This window comes from Zootoca vivipara, chromosome 14, assembly GCF_965207765.1.
Source record: "Zootoca vivipara chromosome 14, rZooViv2.hap1.1, whole genome shotgun sequence".
NCBI lineage: Eukaryota > Metazoa > Chordata > Lepidosauria > Squamata > Lacertidae > Zootoca > Zootoca vivipara.
This window is the reverse complement of record NC_142597.1, coordinates 46,190,769-46,206,620: the sequence shown is the minus strand read 5'-3', so window position 1 is coordinate 46,206,620 and position 15,852 is coordinate 46,190,769. Positions and strand designations below refer to the sequence as shown.

At 52.7% G+C, this 15,852-nt stretch overlaps 1 protein-coding gene and 1 long non-coding RNA gene across 18 annotated transcripts in view; one reads left to right on the top strand and one right to left on the bottom strand.

Annotated features, from left to right (window-relative positions):
• The window catches only part of LOC148683597 (uncharacterized), a 30,451-nt gene extending 19,242 nt beyond the window's left edge, over positions 1–11,209 (top strand). The window contains exons 1-2 of one of the 2 annotated variants that reach the window (XR_015947106.1): positions 3,795–3,918; positions 5,472–11,209. This is a non-coding gene — a long non-coding RNA (uncharacterized LOC148683597). Of the gene's footprint in view, positions 1–3,794; positions 3,919–5,471 lie in introns of those variants that run through there. The other variant, XR_015947105.1, reaches the window with a different exon arrangement.
• The window catches only part of LOC118097417 (uncharacterized), a 32,952-nt gene continuing 28,258 nt past the window's right edge, over positions 11,159–15,852 (bottom strand). For 13 of the 16 annotated variants that reach the window (XR_015947102.1, XR_015947095.1, XR_015947094.1 and 10 more), the window contains one exon: positions 11,159–15,723. The gene's annotated coding sequence lies outside the window, so the exon portion shown is untranslated. The remainder of the gene's footprint in view (positions 15,724–15,852) is intronic. The other 3 variants (XR_004694033.3, XR_015947097.1, XR_004694031.3) reach the window with 2 other exon arrangements.

Genomic DNA, 15,852 nt, shown 5'->3' with positions numbered 1-15,852 from the left:
TGCTGGACTACGACTCCCACCCACCCCCACATTACTGCTCGTGCTGTCTGGGTCTGATGGGAGTTGGAGTCCAGCAACATCTGGGTCCCTGGTACAGACAAAACAGAGCTTGGTCAACCAATGGTCTGACTCAGTGCCTTTAGTGGTTGTTTTGGCCAAAACAAACACAGCTACCCTTTGGAAAGGGATCAAAGGCAGCCATTCCTCTCACTCTTTCAAGGGGGAGTGGGACCCAGTGCTGATATGCAGAAGGCGTTTCCCACCCTAGTACAAAACCCAAAGGGGACCAGCCCTAAAACTGTTTGGAAAGTGGGCAGTTTTCCAGGGGAGACTGGAGATCAGCACCATGGACAGCAACCCACAGGCCAGGATCTCCTTTGGTGCCAGGAGGGAGGCTACGTTTGGGCCCCAAGGACAGGAGATGGTTGAGATTCCCTACCCCACATTCTCTCCCCAACTGGGTCCCGGAACCACAAGAAACTGGAGTCCCGTTTGAAGAAAGCGAACTGCAAGTGACTTCCCTAAGCAACTCTGCCAGTTCTAACTAAGACCTGCAATACCAGAGTGGCACCCGCCTCCCTCTCTGCACTTCCCAACACCTTCTCATATGAAGAGACTGTTGGATCAGGCCAATGGCCCATCTAGTCCAGTGGCCAAATGCCCCAAGGAACCTAGGAATTGAGATAGACTGCCTCTGGACCTGGAAGCTCCATAAAAGCCTCAGAAGAGCCTATCTGCTGGATCAGGCCAATGGCCCATCTAGTCCAGCATCCTGTTCTCACAGTGGCCAGCCAGGTGACTCTTTTGGGAAGCCCACAAGCAAGGCCCAACTTAAGAGCCCTCTTCCCTCCTGATTTCCAGCAACTGGGGTGGCAGAGCACAGCCACCTTGGCTAGTAGCCATCAATAGCCCTCTCCTCCTCCAGAAATTTGTCCAATCCTCTTTTAAAGCCATCTAGGTTGGTGGCCCTCCTCCTGTGGGAGGGAGTTCCATAGTTTAACAAAGCGCTGCCCTTGTTACGACCTTCCTCTCCAACCATTATGACATTTCAAATACCTGTTAGCTGCACTGGCTCACATCTACCCACCTGTTCAATCTCTGGGCGACCCCCCCCACACACACATTGCATTGGTCCAAGGGCCAGCGGTAGGGAGTCCCCATTTCATTGACAGACAAATGATGAGACATATGGAGGGGCTGCTCAAGGTCACACCCACAATCTAGTTTTACAGGTGAGAAGCACAGAGGTTAAAGAGGTAAGCAATTATACCACAAGGCCCACCATGTCAAGTTGTTGTTGTTTTTTTAAAGGACCAGCATTTTAAAAACTACCAGGGTCCCATTTTACAGCTAGGGCAAACTGAGGTCCAGATATAGCTATAGATCTACTTGTCTATACCTGGAGGTGTGTTTCTGCTGCTGTTAAAGAACCGTGAGCCAGAAACCCCTTTCCAGGATCTGCTGCAGAGACCTACCACGAGTGGATCCTGGCATGTCTTTGCCCTGGCACAGCTGAAAGGAGACAGAGGCCCCCCCCCCAGGTGAAGAGGAACTGTAGTTGCTGTCAGACTTCAGTAGCCATGACTGTAGACTGTTACTGTTCCTGTCGTAGCACTTAGCAGTAAGCAGTCTAGAGCCAAGGTGCCGACGCACTGACCTGGCAGGGAGGGCGTGGGGGGGGGGAGGTTGGATCTTCTCACCAGGGTCTCTTCCGCAAGCGGTTCCCCCTGCTTTAACCCGGAGGGGAGGAAGGCCACTGCAAAAGGAAAGTGCAAATAGCTGCCTGCCTGCTGGTGTGGCCGCCTCTGTGCTTCCTTGAGAGGCCATTTAAAAAGGAGAGAAATCAAGATTCTAGATCTCATGATCACAGCGTAATCTGAGGAGCAATGGAAAAGGGAGGGTGCCTTCTTGTCGTGCTCAATTTCAGAGTCGGGGAGAAGGAAGTTCCTGGATTTCACGGCTCACCATCAAATTAGAGGGCAGATAATATTGTGATGGAAATGGTGTGGGGAAACTCCAGGCCATCCTGGAAGGGGCTGGGGTTAGGAGGAGGAGGCTATAGACCTGCCTTCTGCTGAAGAACTAACAGGCAGACCCTCCCCAAATAGCACATAGAATAGTAGAGTTGGAAAGGACCCTGAGGATCATCTAGTCCAACCCCCTGCAATGCAGGGATAGGCAGTTGCAGGCAAGGGGTCTGGGGTCCAGATCAATGCCCTTGAATCCCTGGTAGACTGCCTCTAAGGAGAGAGGCTCCACTGAGCGAACACGAATAAAATTTTCTCCATAAGTTTTCCCCATCTGCTCCCCTCCTTACTTTCACCCTCTATGGCAGGCTAAGGGGGTGGGGTAAACTACAACTCCCATCAACCTTGGCCTCTGGCCATGCTTGCTGCTGATGGGAACTGTAGTTTCAGCAGCACCGGAAGAGCCGAAGGTCCCCCACAGCTGCTTCAGGTCCCAAGACGAGACTGGCTGCTGGATTGGGCCGAAGCAGGATTAATTCAGTCCAGCATCCTTTGTCTCAGCTGCCCCCTGGGAAGCCTGCAAGCAGGGTCTCAGTACATTGGCAGTGTGGCTTAGTGGTTAGCCTGGGAGAAATTAGGGTTTGAATCCCCACTTGGCCCTGAAGCTTATTGAGTGACTTTGGGCCAGTCACTGCTTCTCAGCCTAGCCTACCTCACAGGGCTGTTGTGGGGATTAAACAAGGATGGGGAGAACCAAGTACGCCATGCAGAAAAAGTGGGACATAAATTCCTGCATTGCAGGGGGTTGGACTAGATGACCCTTGGGTTCCATTTCCAGCTCTACAATTCTATGAAATGCAATCCGTAAATGAAATAAAAACAACACCCTCTCATTCCTATGGATCCAGGATGACCTTTCACATACAGCCTGAGATCTGACTCTCAACCGCCAGGATGGCCATGATTATGTTGAGGGTGGGAGATGTCCATCAAAGAGGGCACCAGGTTGACAAAGGCTGAGCCAGGGAAACAGGGGTGTGTGTTCAGGGACAGTGGAAATAAATGGAACAGGAGAGAAGAGCCTGCTGGATCAGGCCAACAGCCCACCTAGTCCAGCATCCTCTTCTCACAGCGGCGGACAAGATGCCATTATGGGAAACAGATCCCAGCTGTTGTTCCCCATCCTCTGGTATTCAGAGATAGACTGTCCCAGGGCATGGAGGTTCTGCCATCACAATAGACCTTTGTAAGACAAGCCCTGCTGGATCCTGTTTTCACAGTGGCTGAACAGATGCCCATTATGGGATGCCCGCAAGAAGCAGGATTCAAGCACAAGAGCTCCAACTCTCCCCTCCTGGGATTCAGAAGCATCGCTGTCTCCGACTGTGGGCGCAGAGCAGAGCCATCGTGGCTGTGAATGAATCTGTTGCTCATTCTTAGAAAATGAATAACTAAACCCCACAAAAGGGCAGGGCGTTAGAGAAGGCAGGTGTCTCGAACTCTTCGCTTCCGGTTGTGTGTGGGGGGGGGGGAGAGATCCAGGGGGGTGTCAGAGGAAGGGAGAGGTCCCCTCTCCTTCTTCCACCCCCAGATCTTCCTCTGATATTTATCCACCCACCCCATTAACAGTCCCTCGTTCAGGAGCTTCTCGCTTCCTGCTTTCTCGTTGGGCATCTCAGAGTGGAAAGGGAGGGAGGGCGAAGAGAGAGCTTTTTGGGTGGGTGGGGGGTCTGGTCTGACGGATACTTATGCCTAGGGAGTTGGGGGGGGGTGAGAGAGAGAAAGGCTGGCCGCTGCCGCCCTGCGCCAAGCCAGCCCTCCTCCTTCAGAATTTGCCAAGCGGGTAGAGATGCGGCTGGCTGGCTGGCGCTCCCCCCGCCCATCGCTTCCGGCGGCTCAGCAGCCCCTTCCAGCCAGTTCTTGTTCCGGCTCAAGGTGAATGGAGCGGCAGGTAGGCTGGTGGGGGCGGGAAAGAGAGGGAGGGGGAGCCGCAGGGGAGAGAGAAAGAGCTGCAGCAACGTCTCCCCCGGCCCCCCCCCCGGCAGGAAAAGAGAGGAGCGAGCGCCAAGCAGACGCAATGCAACAGGTGGCGGATCCGCAGGAGGAAGAAATTGGGGGGGGGGGGAGCCAAAGGCATCATCTAACCAGCTCCCCTCCAAGCTCAATTGCCGGGGGGGGGCGCGAGGGAAGAGCCAGCCCCCTCTGCGCGCCCCCCCATCCAGGCGCTCCTCACCCGCCCCCCGTTCAATGCCACCAGCTTCCCCTTATCTGTGTGTTTTTGGGGAGAGGGGAAGTTGGCAAGGCACAAGGTGCGGGGGGGGGGCAACGCCCGAAACTCTGCCGTGCCCCCCCGCCCGCTTATTATAATGGCCAATGCCTCTCTGGTCCCATTCACGTGTGTGGGGGGGGTCTCTGTTCCCTCCGTGCCCCCCACCCACTGAAAAGAGGCACCCCCGCCACATCCCCTGGTGGAGAAGAGGTGATGAAAGTCGGTCCCGATTCAAGACCTGCTACTTCCACTCCTTTGTTTTTTTTGGGGGGGGGGAGGTAGGCAGTCGCTGCCCGGACAAGCGCCACGTGTTTGGCACGGGAACCAATCGACTCCGGGCGAGTCACGCTGTGGGACCCCCCCCCCGCACCTCTCCCCACAAACCGCCTGGGACGGGACTCTGTTGGAGGCGAATCTACGTCGCGGAGTAGAGAGGGAATAAGTGGGGACCCCCTGACCCCCTCCCTCGTGAAAGCGGCGATAAGCCAGTCTTGCAATGGGGAGAGGGGGTCAGAGCTGGAATGGTAGGGGGCAGCCCACTCTCCGCTTACCTGTGCCTCGACGGGGCGTCCTTCCCGTCCATCCGCCCGCCGGCCCTTCTCCCCTCAATCTCTCCGGCCGAGACCCCTTTTCTCTCTCCCGGCTTTGCGGGGAGAAGCGCCGGACTCCGTCGGCGGTGCAGGCTCCGGAGCGGTGTCTGCAGCCGTCGGGCTTTTTATAGAGTCCAGCTCGTAGTAACGGGGACCTCGCGGCTCATTCATAGAAAAGAATCAACCTACACAATGACGTGAGCACGACGTCAGCGGGAAATTTAGGGAACGGGCAGAGGCAGCTATTTATATCACGAGGAGGGGGGGAGAAGGAGAGAGAGGGAGAGAAAGAGGGGCGGGGGAGAGAAACTAGCCAGCCAGAGAGGGGGGATTTATGGGGGGGGCGACTCTAAGTGGGTCTCCTTAGCATCACTTTGATACATGACACTCCTGATGCCCATCAAACGAGGGGGGGCAGAAAGAGAGAGCTTTATAGACCTCTGAAACTGCCAGATTCCCGGGTCTTGGCACACACACACACACACACACACACACACACACACACACACACACAGGGGGGGGGACATCCATCCCCCTGGCATGTGCCAAGATGCACCCGAGTGGCAAAACAATTCACAAAGTCTTAACTCAGATCTAGGAACACAGGAAGCTGGCTGAGACTGAGTCACCATCTGGTCTATTTAGCTCCATATCGTCAACACGGACTGGCGGTGTCTCTCCGGGGGTCTCAAACAAGCAGAGGTCTTACCGCCAGCTCAACAGAGATTGGATCTGGGACATCCTGCAGGCAAAGGAGGTGCCGGGACAGCGAGCTGCAGCCCATCCCCTAAAAATAAGGTCAGTTTTTTGATCTTCTCATGACTCTAAATAAAGGGCTGGTTTATTGCAAACCGCCTCATATCAGTCAGCTCAGTATTGCCAACACAGACTAGCAGCAAACAGTCAATCAATCGTTTTATTTTTAGGCCGCCTTTCCAAAGTTAAAGCTAAGCCCAAAGGTGGTTGACAACATATAAAAATCACATAATTATGAACATAACCAGAGTAGTCTATGAACATTGAATAAGATATGAGAAAGCACGTAGCCAAATTGAACAATTTCCACATAAATCATAAGATGGAGTGTAAAGATACAAAAAAACATCAAAAAAACACACCCCAAAAACCCCTAAACAATCCCCCCAGCCCAAGAGTCTGTTCAGCATTCTCAGCTTTTGCAGCTGGAGTCAGTCCGAGGGCCGCCCTCCCAGGCCTGCCTGGTAGGAAAAGGCCTGCAAGGCAGAGAGCAGGACTCGCAGCCAAGAGCAACAGCTCTTCAGGATTCCAGGCAGGGGGCCTCTCCCCTGGCCCTGCCTGGAGATGCCACTGAGAGCCGAATGTGGAGCCTTCTGCATGTGGAGCAGGTGTTCTGCACCCCTAAACTACAGCCCCTCCATATGTCAACACAGGAAGTTGTGTTGTGCTCAGCCCAACTACAGGTCTATCTAGCTCAGCACTGCCAGCACTGATCGGCAGCAACTCTCCAGTGTTTCCCCAGACCTACCGGGAGATATTGGGTTTTGCAGTGCATGGTTAAGCTGTAGAACTCCCTCCCACAGGATGCGGAGGAAATGGCTTTAAAACAAATTCATGGATGAAGCGAGGGCTGTGGGGGGCTCCTAGCCAGGCTGGCTCTGCTCCTCCATGGTCTAAGGCAGGCACCCCCAACCTGCAGCCCTCCAGATGTTTTGGCCTACAACTCCCATCATCCCTAGCTAACAGGACCAGTGGTCAGGGATGATGGGAATTGTAGTCCAAAACATCTGGAGGGCCGAAGGTTGGGGGTGCCTGGTCTAAGGCAGCAGTGCTTCTGAATCCCAGTGGCTGGAAGCCACAGGAGGGGAGGGGGCTCTTGGATTCAAATCTTGCTGGTGGGTTTCCCTTGGTGGCATCTGGTTGGCCCTTGGAAAGGGGCATGGGGGCACTGGTGGGGCAGGAGAAGAAATGCCCGGCCACATGAATGGCACAGACATTTCGGGCAAAAGATTCCTGCGCTGCAGGAGGTTGGACTAGATGGCTCTTGGGGGCCCTTCCATCTCTACCAATCGATGATTCCAGCCTTAGCCAATTTTCTAGTCTCAGGATCACACAGCTAAAACAGCACTGGGGGCTATGGGGACTCCAGGAATCCGCCCAGGAAGCCGGATGGGCGGGGTGTAACTAATAAAATTATTATTACTATAACCGGCTCTATACCAAGTCAGCCCATTGCTCCTTCTCACTCACTGCCTGCACGGACTGGCAGCAACTCTCCAGGGTTCTAACCCTACCTGCAGATGCCATTGGGAATTGAACCAGGACCTTCTGCATGCAAAGCAACTGCTCTCCCACTGAGCTACAGTCCACGAATGTGATGCAATCTGGGTAAGCCGATGTCTGGGGCTGATGGGAGTTGTGGTTCAAAACCTCTGGAAGCCAATCAGTTAGCCAAGGCTGATTTTAGTCCACCTCAGTTTGTTTCCAGGCCCAGAAACTGCTTGAGTCATCTGGGTGGGTGATCAAGACCTCCAGCCCTTCTGTAGGTTCTGGATAGCTCCTCCAAGATGGGAGCTGGAGGGGGTCTTGTTTGGGTGTGACTCTGCTTCTAGCTGCCAGGGGTTCCAGAAAGTGGTGCTGGGCCTGGTCTTGCTGCTCAGCCCCAAAGACCTGTTGCTATGGAGCTCTGCAGGATTCCACCCTCTCCTACATGCGCATGAGACCTTGCGGAGTGGCTGTCCAGTGTTTGCGGGTGAGCCCTCAACATTTTATAGATTTCCTCTCCTCCTCGATGGTTCTGAAATCCAGTCCTGACAAGGTGGAGGTGCTGTGCATGGTTACTATCACAGAATCATAGTTGTGGAAGGGAACCCAAGGGTCATCCAGTCCAACCCCTTGCAATGCAGGTTGGTCTGTCTGCTTGGGGCAATGGTGCTCTATCTGCTGTCGGTGGAAGCTGCACTCCCACACCTAAAGGACCAGATTCGCCATCTGGAGGCACCCCTACATCAGAGGTGAGGAACGTAGCGCTACCTCTGATGATGGTTCGGAAACTTCAGCTGGTGCAGAATTTGGCAGCCAGGTTGCTCACCAGGACGAAACGGTTTGAGGAGAGGATGCCAATGCTGGCCTGGCTGCCAGTCAGTTTCTGGCCCTCATTCAAAGGGCTGGTTTTGACCTATAAAGCCTTAAAGGGTTCGGGACTGCAATACCTCAAGGAGCGCCTCTCTTCCCTGTGAAATGACCCGGACCCCAAGATCATCTTCTGAGGCTCTTCTCCATGTGCCTCTTCTACAAGAGGTCCAGAGGGTGGCCACACAAGAACAGGGTCTTTTCTGCGGTGGCTCCCCCTTTGTGGGAAGCTCTCCCCAGATAGGCTCGCCTGGCACCTTCATTATACACCTTTAAGCACCAGGGAAAATGTTCTTCTTCAACCAGGCCTTGGGCTGATTCAACTGTCTATGGACTCTTAAACTGGTGGGTATTGTTTCTCTTTGTTGCTATTGTATGTATTTTTGTGTTGTAAACCACCTCAGATGAAGAGCGCTATAGAAATTGAATAAAACCAAAATTAAAATCTGGCCTCCAGATGTTGCGGGAGTTGGAGAGGATCTGGAGGCAGCCACAGGTCCTGCGACCCCCGTCCTTCATCACTGGAGACGTGAGCAGCCTCTGTGGCACCCAGGAGCATCCGTCCGATAAGGCAGCATGGTGTAGTGGTTAGAATGTTGGAATAGTACCTGGGAGAGACCAGAGTTCAAATCCCCACTCAGCTTTGAAGCTCTCTGGGTGTGGACCTTGGGGAAACAGGCGCTGCTTCTCAGCCAAACCAACCTTGCAGGGTTGCTGTGGGATTAAATGAGGGGAACCATGGACACCATTTTGAGCTGTCAGGGGTGGAAATGTGGTGCATAAATGCAACAAACAAACAAAGACGAGGCCAGTGCAGCTGTTGCGGCCCTTTTGCGACAGGGATAGCCTGACCACAGTCATCCAGGCTACTGCAATGCATGCCATGTGGGGCTGCCCTTGAAGACTGACTGGAAACTGTCACCAGTTCAAAATACAGCTGCTAGACTTCCAGGTGGGAAGTGGGTAGGTGGGAGGCTGTGCTCAAAAAACTGCACTGGGTTCTTGTCCGTTAAACCCCCATACAGCTTGGGGTCAATGTACCAGAATGAAGATCTGCTGCTCCCAGCTCAACCAGGGTCTCTCCAGCTGCCCCAGTTGCCATGGGTGTGTGAGAGACAGAGTGAGTGGTACCTGGAGAGAGGGTGTTTTGGGTGACGATGCTACATGGTTTGTGGGTTCTCCGCCTGGGTGCCTGCAATGTTACTTTCCGGCCACCAGGCGATGAGTTCTGAAAAATCCTTTAGAACAATGCGTTTACACTGCTGAGTAGTAATCCTTGTACTGCGTTCATTCACTTACGTATTTATTTAAAACACAGCCTGTTGGAAGGTTCCGGAAGCACTTTTTTACGCAGAGCAGAGTTAAACTCCGGAACTCCCTCCCGCAGGAGGCAGTGATGGCCACCAACTTGGAGGGCTTTAATAGAGGACGAGACAAATGCATGGAGGAGGAGAGGACGATTGATGGCTGCTAGCCAGGATGGCTGGGCTCTGCCTCCAGGGCCAGAGGCAGAAATGCTTCTGAATGCCCATTTCTGGAAACCACAGGGGGAGAGAGAGAGTGGTGTGCTTGTTTCCTACTTGCAAGTTTCCCATTAAATGCATCTGGTTGGCCACTGTGAGAACAGGATGCTGGATAACAAGGGCTCTTCTGAAAAACCTTTGGCCATCTTTCCTTCAAAGGCCTGGTGGGTGGGGAAAAGGAGCCTGAAATCAACAGCTAAACATGGTAATGGTTTATATTTTATTGCAGACATAGTCCACCCATCCTGCCACTTCTAGACACCCTCCCGGAGTGAGACTCAGTTTTACCATGCTGAGAAAGGGACTTAAACGTCCCTATCCTCACGCAGTCCAAGCCCCTAACCCGTCCCTCCCAACAACCCAGTTCATCTCTTCCAGCAGTGAAAAGCCTTTAATCTGACCCAGAAAGCCTAGGTCCATCTCCTGTCCATCATAGATTCATAGGATTGTAGTGGGAAGGGACCCTGAGGACCATCTAGTCCAGCCCACTGAAATGCAGGAATCTTTTGCCCAACATGGGGCATAACCCTGAGATTAAGAGTCTCATGCTCTACCATGTTCCCCTGCATGGCAAGCATGCCTCTGAGAATGTGTCGAGTGCAATTTCTGCACCACGAGGAAAACAGGACTAGCTCTCCCTTAAGAAGTGGGATGTATGGGGGCAGAAAACACGGCTCGTAAGACCCTTTAACCCCCAAACCTCTTCTCCTCCCGCTCAACCCTGATGGAGCCTCTGAAGAATTGCCAGCTGCAAGGCGTTTGCAAACATGGGAGCCGGTTGGTATAAATAAACCAAACAGAGGGCCATTCTCAGGGCTGGGGGACATCTGCTCCCCTAGATGTTGCTGGACAATGACATGAATGAGGAGCATCTCTGGCCTGCCAGATGTTTCTGGAGCCCTATCATCTCCCTGGCAGCGCTGTTGGGAGTTGGAGTCCAACCAGATCTGGAGACCCCACAGATGTTCCCCATACTAAGACTACAACGCCCATCATCCCTGGCTATTGGCCATGCCGGCTGGCACTGACTGATGGGAGTTGGAGTCCAACAACGTCTGGAGGGGGGAGGCATGAACTCACCACACCCCTGTTATATATGGACCTTCTCTCCTCTTGTCTACCCCCGCCTCCCCTTCTTCTCTTCCTTTCCTGTCGGCCTCTGAAGTGGTTCTGTAAGACGCATTATGTGGGAGGCAGAGCCCATTATCTCTCAGATAAATGCAAGGCTCAGAGGCGGGAGAAGACAGTGATAGGCAGCAGGGAGGTGCCCCCCCCCCACGCCACCTATTGAGAGAGGCAGAGAGGAACCCTGGAATCTGCACCCAGGCATCTCTCTTTATCTCACGCTTTCGGCTTGGCATTATCGGAGCCTGCCTCTTCACAAAGAGTCCTTTTGCAGGAGGAAATGCTTCCCATTTTAAAGATGGGGAAGTGGAGGCCAAGAACGAGCGACTGACCCAAGGCCACAAAACGAGGCTGTGTCAGTGGGGGGGGGGGCATAGCTGAGTGGTAGAGCACCTGCCCGCATGCGGAAGATACCAGGTTCAACCCCTGCCAAGATCTCCAGGTGAGACTAGGAAAGTCTGAAATCCTGAGGAGCTGCTGCCAGTCAGTGTAACCAATATTGAACCAGATGGGCCTTTCATAAGGCAGCTCCCCAAGTTGGATCTCTGCCCAGGAGTTTCTGACCTCCCACAAAAGCAAGGTCATAAATGTATTTATTAAGAATCTTCTCAAGCAACAAAAAATACACAGCCACAAAAAACAATACAAAAGCAAAATACAAAATACAAAAAATACAAAAAGAAAACAAAAACTCTAACTTATAACACTTATTTCCAATCTAATGACTTCCTCATTCCCTACCCTTCTGCGATTCTTTACATCACATCTGTAGTAAAATCTAAATCTTACCGTATATAAATTAGACCTATTACTTTAATATTCCCTTATTTTTCTATCTTTTACATCTTATCCTTTTATATTCTATCTAAATCTTACTTCTTAATAAAATTATCCTAATTTCTAACTGTACTTCTCTCTTACCATTATATTATCTACAACCTCTAATTTATCTCCCTCACTTCCCTTATTCCTAATCTACTATACACGGATTCTTTAAATAAATATTAAATTTATTCCAATCTTCTTCCGTTGCTTCTTCACTCCAAAGAAGGTCATAAAGTAGAGCCATCATATAGGCTTTTCAATGAAGAGCTAGAAATCTATAGAATCACAGGATTTTATTGTTGGAAGGGGCCCAGAAGGGATTTCTAGTTCAACTTCCTGCAAAGGAGGAATTGTCAGCCTACCTGGAAGCGGCCTGTAATTTATTTCATTTCTGCAAGATTCTGAAAGAGCCCACATGGAAATAAAAGGTGAGAACATGAGGATTTCTGGGTGGTCTCTCCCCACACTCTGTGAGAAGTTTACCCTCTCTTGCAATTTCTTATGGAATCTCCAGGTCCAGAAGTAGTCTACTGTATCTAAAACCCTAGGTTATATGCAGTATTTGACCACTGTGAGGAGACTGGCCTAGATGGGCCCCCTTTGGACTAATCCAGTAGGCTCTTCTGACATTCCTATGGAACCTCCAGTTCCAGAGGCAGTCTATCTAGATTCCTAGTTTCTTAGGGGCAGCTGGCCACTGTGAGAAGAGGGTGCTGGGCTAGGTGCCCCCCTGGGGTCCTGATCCAGCTGCTGCAAGGCTCTGCTCTGATGTTCCCACTGTTATTTCTCATTACAGGTAGGTAGCCATGTTGGTCTGTCGTAGCTGAAACAAAATAAAAAAAATCCTTCCAGTAGCACCTTAGAGACCAACTAAGTTTGAATTATGGTGCTGGAGGAGACTCTTGAGAGTCCCATGGACTGCAAGAAGATCAAACCTATCCATTCTTAAGGAAATCAGCCCTGAGTGCTCACTGGAAGGACAGATCCTGAAGCTGAGGCTCCAATACTTTGGCCACCTCATGAGAAGAGAAGAATCCTTGGAAAAGACCCTGATGTTGGGAAAGATGGAGGGCACAAGGAGAAGGGGACGACAGAGGACAAGATGGTTGGACAGTGTTCTCGAAGCTACGAACATGAGTTTGACCAAACTGCGGGAGGCAGTGGAAGACAGGAGTGCCTGGCGTGCTATGGTCCATGGGGTCACGAAGTCGGACACGACTAAACGACTAAACAACAACAACAACAAAGTTTGTCATTGGTATGAGCTTTCGTGTGCATCTGAAGAAGTGTGCATGCACACGAAAGCTCATACCAATGACAAACTTAGTTGGTCTCTAAGGTGCTGCTGGAAGGAATATTTTTATTTTGTTATTTCTCAGTGAGCCTAGGTGGGGGGGGGGAACCTGCCTTGGGGCTTCTAAACGGAAGGAGTCTGTGGGACATGCATTGTGTGATGGGAGTTGTCATGTGGGGCAGAGGTTAAGGTGCTGGACTAGGACCTGGGCTAGACAGGCTCAGGTCCCCACTCAGCCACGAAGCTCACTAGGTGGCCTTGGACATTCCTAGTCCTGCTTAGAGATGCTGGGGGGGGGGGAGAACCTGGGACCTTCTGTGTGCAAAGCAGCTGCTAAACTTCCAGTCCTCATGGGTTATTTAAACAGGAACTTAGATCATGACATCTAGCTCAGTGTTGCCTACACTGACTTGCAGAGGCCCCCCTGGCATCTTCTGCACTCAGGTCCTGCTTGCAGGATTCCTACAGGACGTTGGACTTCCTCAGAAGGTGGCGGACTCCCCTTCCCTGGAGCAGAGAGATTGGATGGCCATCCATCAGGTATGCTTTCACTGTGATTCCTGCATTGTAGGGGTTTGGACTAGATGACCCTTGGGGGGCCCCCTTCCAACTCTACAGTTCTAGGATTCTGTGATTTTACCACAGGGGTCAGCAAACTTTTTCAGCAGGGGGCCGGTCCCCTGTCCCTTAGACCATGTGGGGGGCCGGACTATATTTTGAAGGGGGAAAAAATGAACGAATTCCTATGCCCCACAAATAACCCAGAGATGCATTTTTAATAAAAGGACACATTCTATTCATGTAAAAACACCAGGCAGGCCCCACAAATAACCCAGAGATGCATTTTAAATAAAATGACATATTCTACTCATGTAAAAACATGCTGATTCCCAGACCGTCCGCGGGCCGGATTTAGAAGGCGATTGGGCCGCATCCGACCCTCGGGCCTTAGTTTGGGGACCCCTGTTCTACCAGCTACTGCAAACTGCAGGAGGAGAGAGGGCTCCTGTGCTCAAATCCTGTCACAGGTAGTTCCTGCCAAAGAGAGAAGGAGATACTGAACTAGATGGGCCTCTTTGTCCTGACCCAGCAGCCAGGCTCTTGTTCTCACGTGTACGTGTTTGTGTGTGTGTGTGTGTGTGTGTGTGTGTGTGTGTTGGGAGTTATGCTAATAAAATCGAACAGACCTCCGCCCCCCACCTCCTGCTTCCAGCTACAGCGTGACCCTTGGGTAAATACAGTTGCTAACGGGCTTTAATCTGGGATTAATCTATTCTCTTTTCTCCAAATTACACGTGCCAACTCACCAAGGGGAGCACTTCCTGCCTCTGGCAAAAGATGCATCAACCCACCCACTGAAAACCCCCTGCCAGCCCAGAAGAAACCGGCTCAGCGGAATGGTTTGTATGGCACTGTTACCGGATTGGCTCCAAATGCAGCCAGGCGGCTGCTTTTCTCAATCTGGATCGAAGCCAGTTTGCATGCAGGGTGCGGGGGGGGGGGCATCGAAAAGGAACCTATCAGAAGAGCCGGCAAGGGGACGGGGGACGGGGTGGATGCGGGTCGCGGTTAAAGCCGTGTGCCCAAACCAGCGGCGGATGCGGAATAAATCCGAGTAGTGCGCGCGCGCGCGTGTCTACATGGTCGAAGAGGACTCTCTCCTTTTGGGGTCTGACTTCGCCTAGCCAACGGCAGGCTGGGACAGGATTCTGAGGACAGAATAAAGGGGCTACTGATATCTAGATGACACACACACCCAGTCCACCCCTCCCCCAGCCTGATCCTAAGGAAGAGGCTCTTTTGGGGAAGGGGGGGGAGCGCCAGAGTAGTACTACTACTTAGAAGTAGATTAAGGTGGGGGGGGGGTTGCGTTACGTTGTTAGCCTCTCATTATGCCTCATTCTCCTCCCCCTCCCTTTCTACTCTGCATGAAACACGCACAGCGGTTCTGAGAAGGGACTTTGGGGGTGGAAGATATCCCGGGAATATTTTCTCTCTCCAGACACAACATCCTCTCCTTCCCCTCCCAGAGTGGGGCGCCCACCCACCCACCCACAACCCTGGGCAAAGCGGCAGCAGGAAGAAAGGGGCCGAGGTGGGGCAGCAGCGTACACCCCCTCCCATAATACTTATATCGGAGAGTACACACCGCGGGGCTGGCAAGGGATAAGTCAGCGTGGGAGAAGAAGGTGGATGGGCAGCAGGGCGAGGAAGTGTCAGCGCCACCCGAGGGAGGGGGGGGCATCGCCGGCTGGCTGGCTGTGGGAAGGGGGGGTCTACACTGAGAAAAATTGTCGCTTTCTTCTCCCCACACCCAGCCCCAAGGGAAGCGTTAAAAACGTGCCCTGGGCTCTTAAAGTCGTGCCAAGGTGCTAGTCCGTAGGGGGGCTAAAATTGCTATTTTACTCCAGGTCTGTTAACCCAGAGCGTGGAATGGGGGGGGGGGCTTTGCCAGCGGACTATGACCTCCGCTCCCCACATTTTGCCTTACAGATAACGCCGAAAGGGACAAACCACAAATGCCTGTCGTCGTCCCCCAGCGCCACAACGGTTCACTTTCCCAATTCCAGCTTCATTCCTACACTGCAATCTGCAAAAAGAAGCAACCCCCCCCTTTCCCCCCCCCGGCGTATTTACTGCCTGGAAACCATATCCGGGCGCCGCCGCGCCCCCACTCCCCGCAATTGCCTTCTCCCCGCTCCCAATCTTGTTTGTGTTTGAAGCTGCTCGTCCTCCTCCCGCCCCCCTCCCCTGACCTCACATTCTGCCCTGGAAAAGCATCATTGTGGTCTCCATGGCAACCAGGGATGAAGGCTGGTGCTGATGCAGGGAAGATGCCTGGGTCCCTCGCCTCGGGCCAAGGTGGGGAGGGCCCCCCGCTGAGCTGGCCCACCCCTCCTTGTCCAGGTTTGGGCTCCAAGTCCAAACCCGCTCCGCTCCCCAGGTGAAGGCTCCAGCTCACCCCTCTCTCTGCCCATGCCCCGGAACTGCTGCAGCGCTAGGAAGAGGGGAAGAGAAAAGTCTGGAAGAAACGGGTGGATGGAGAGAGAAATGGAGAGAGGGATGAATGAGGCGTGGGGAGTGAGGGAAGGAAGCGTGGGGTGGGTGGGCGCAGAGCTCAAGTTAGTCACCTCTTCCTCTTCCTCCCCCG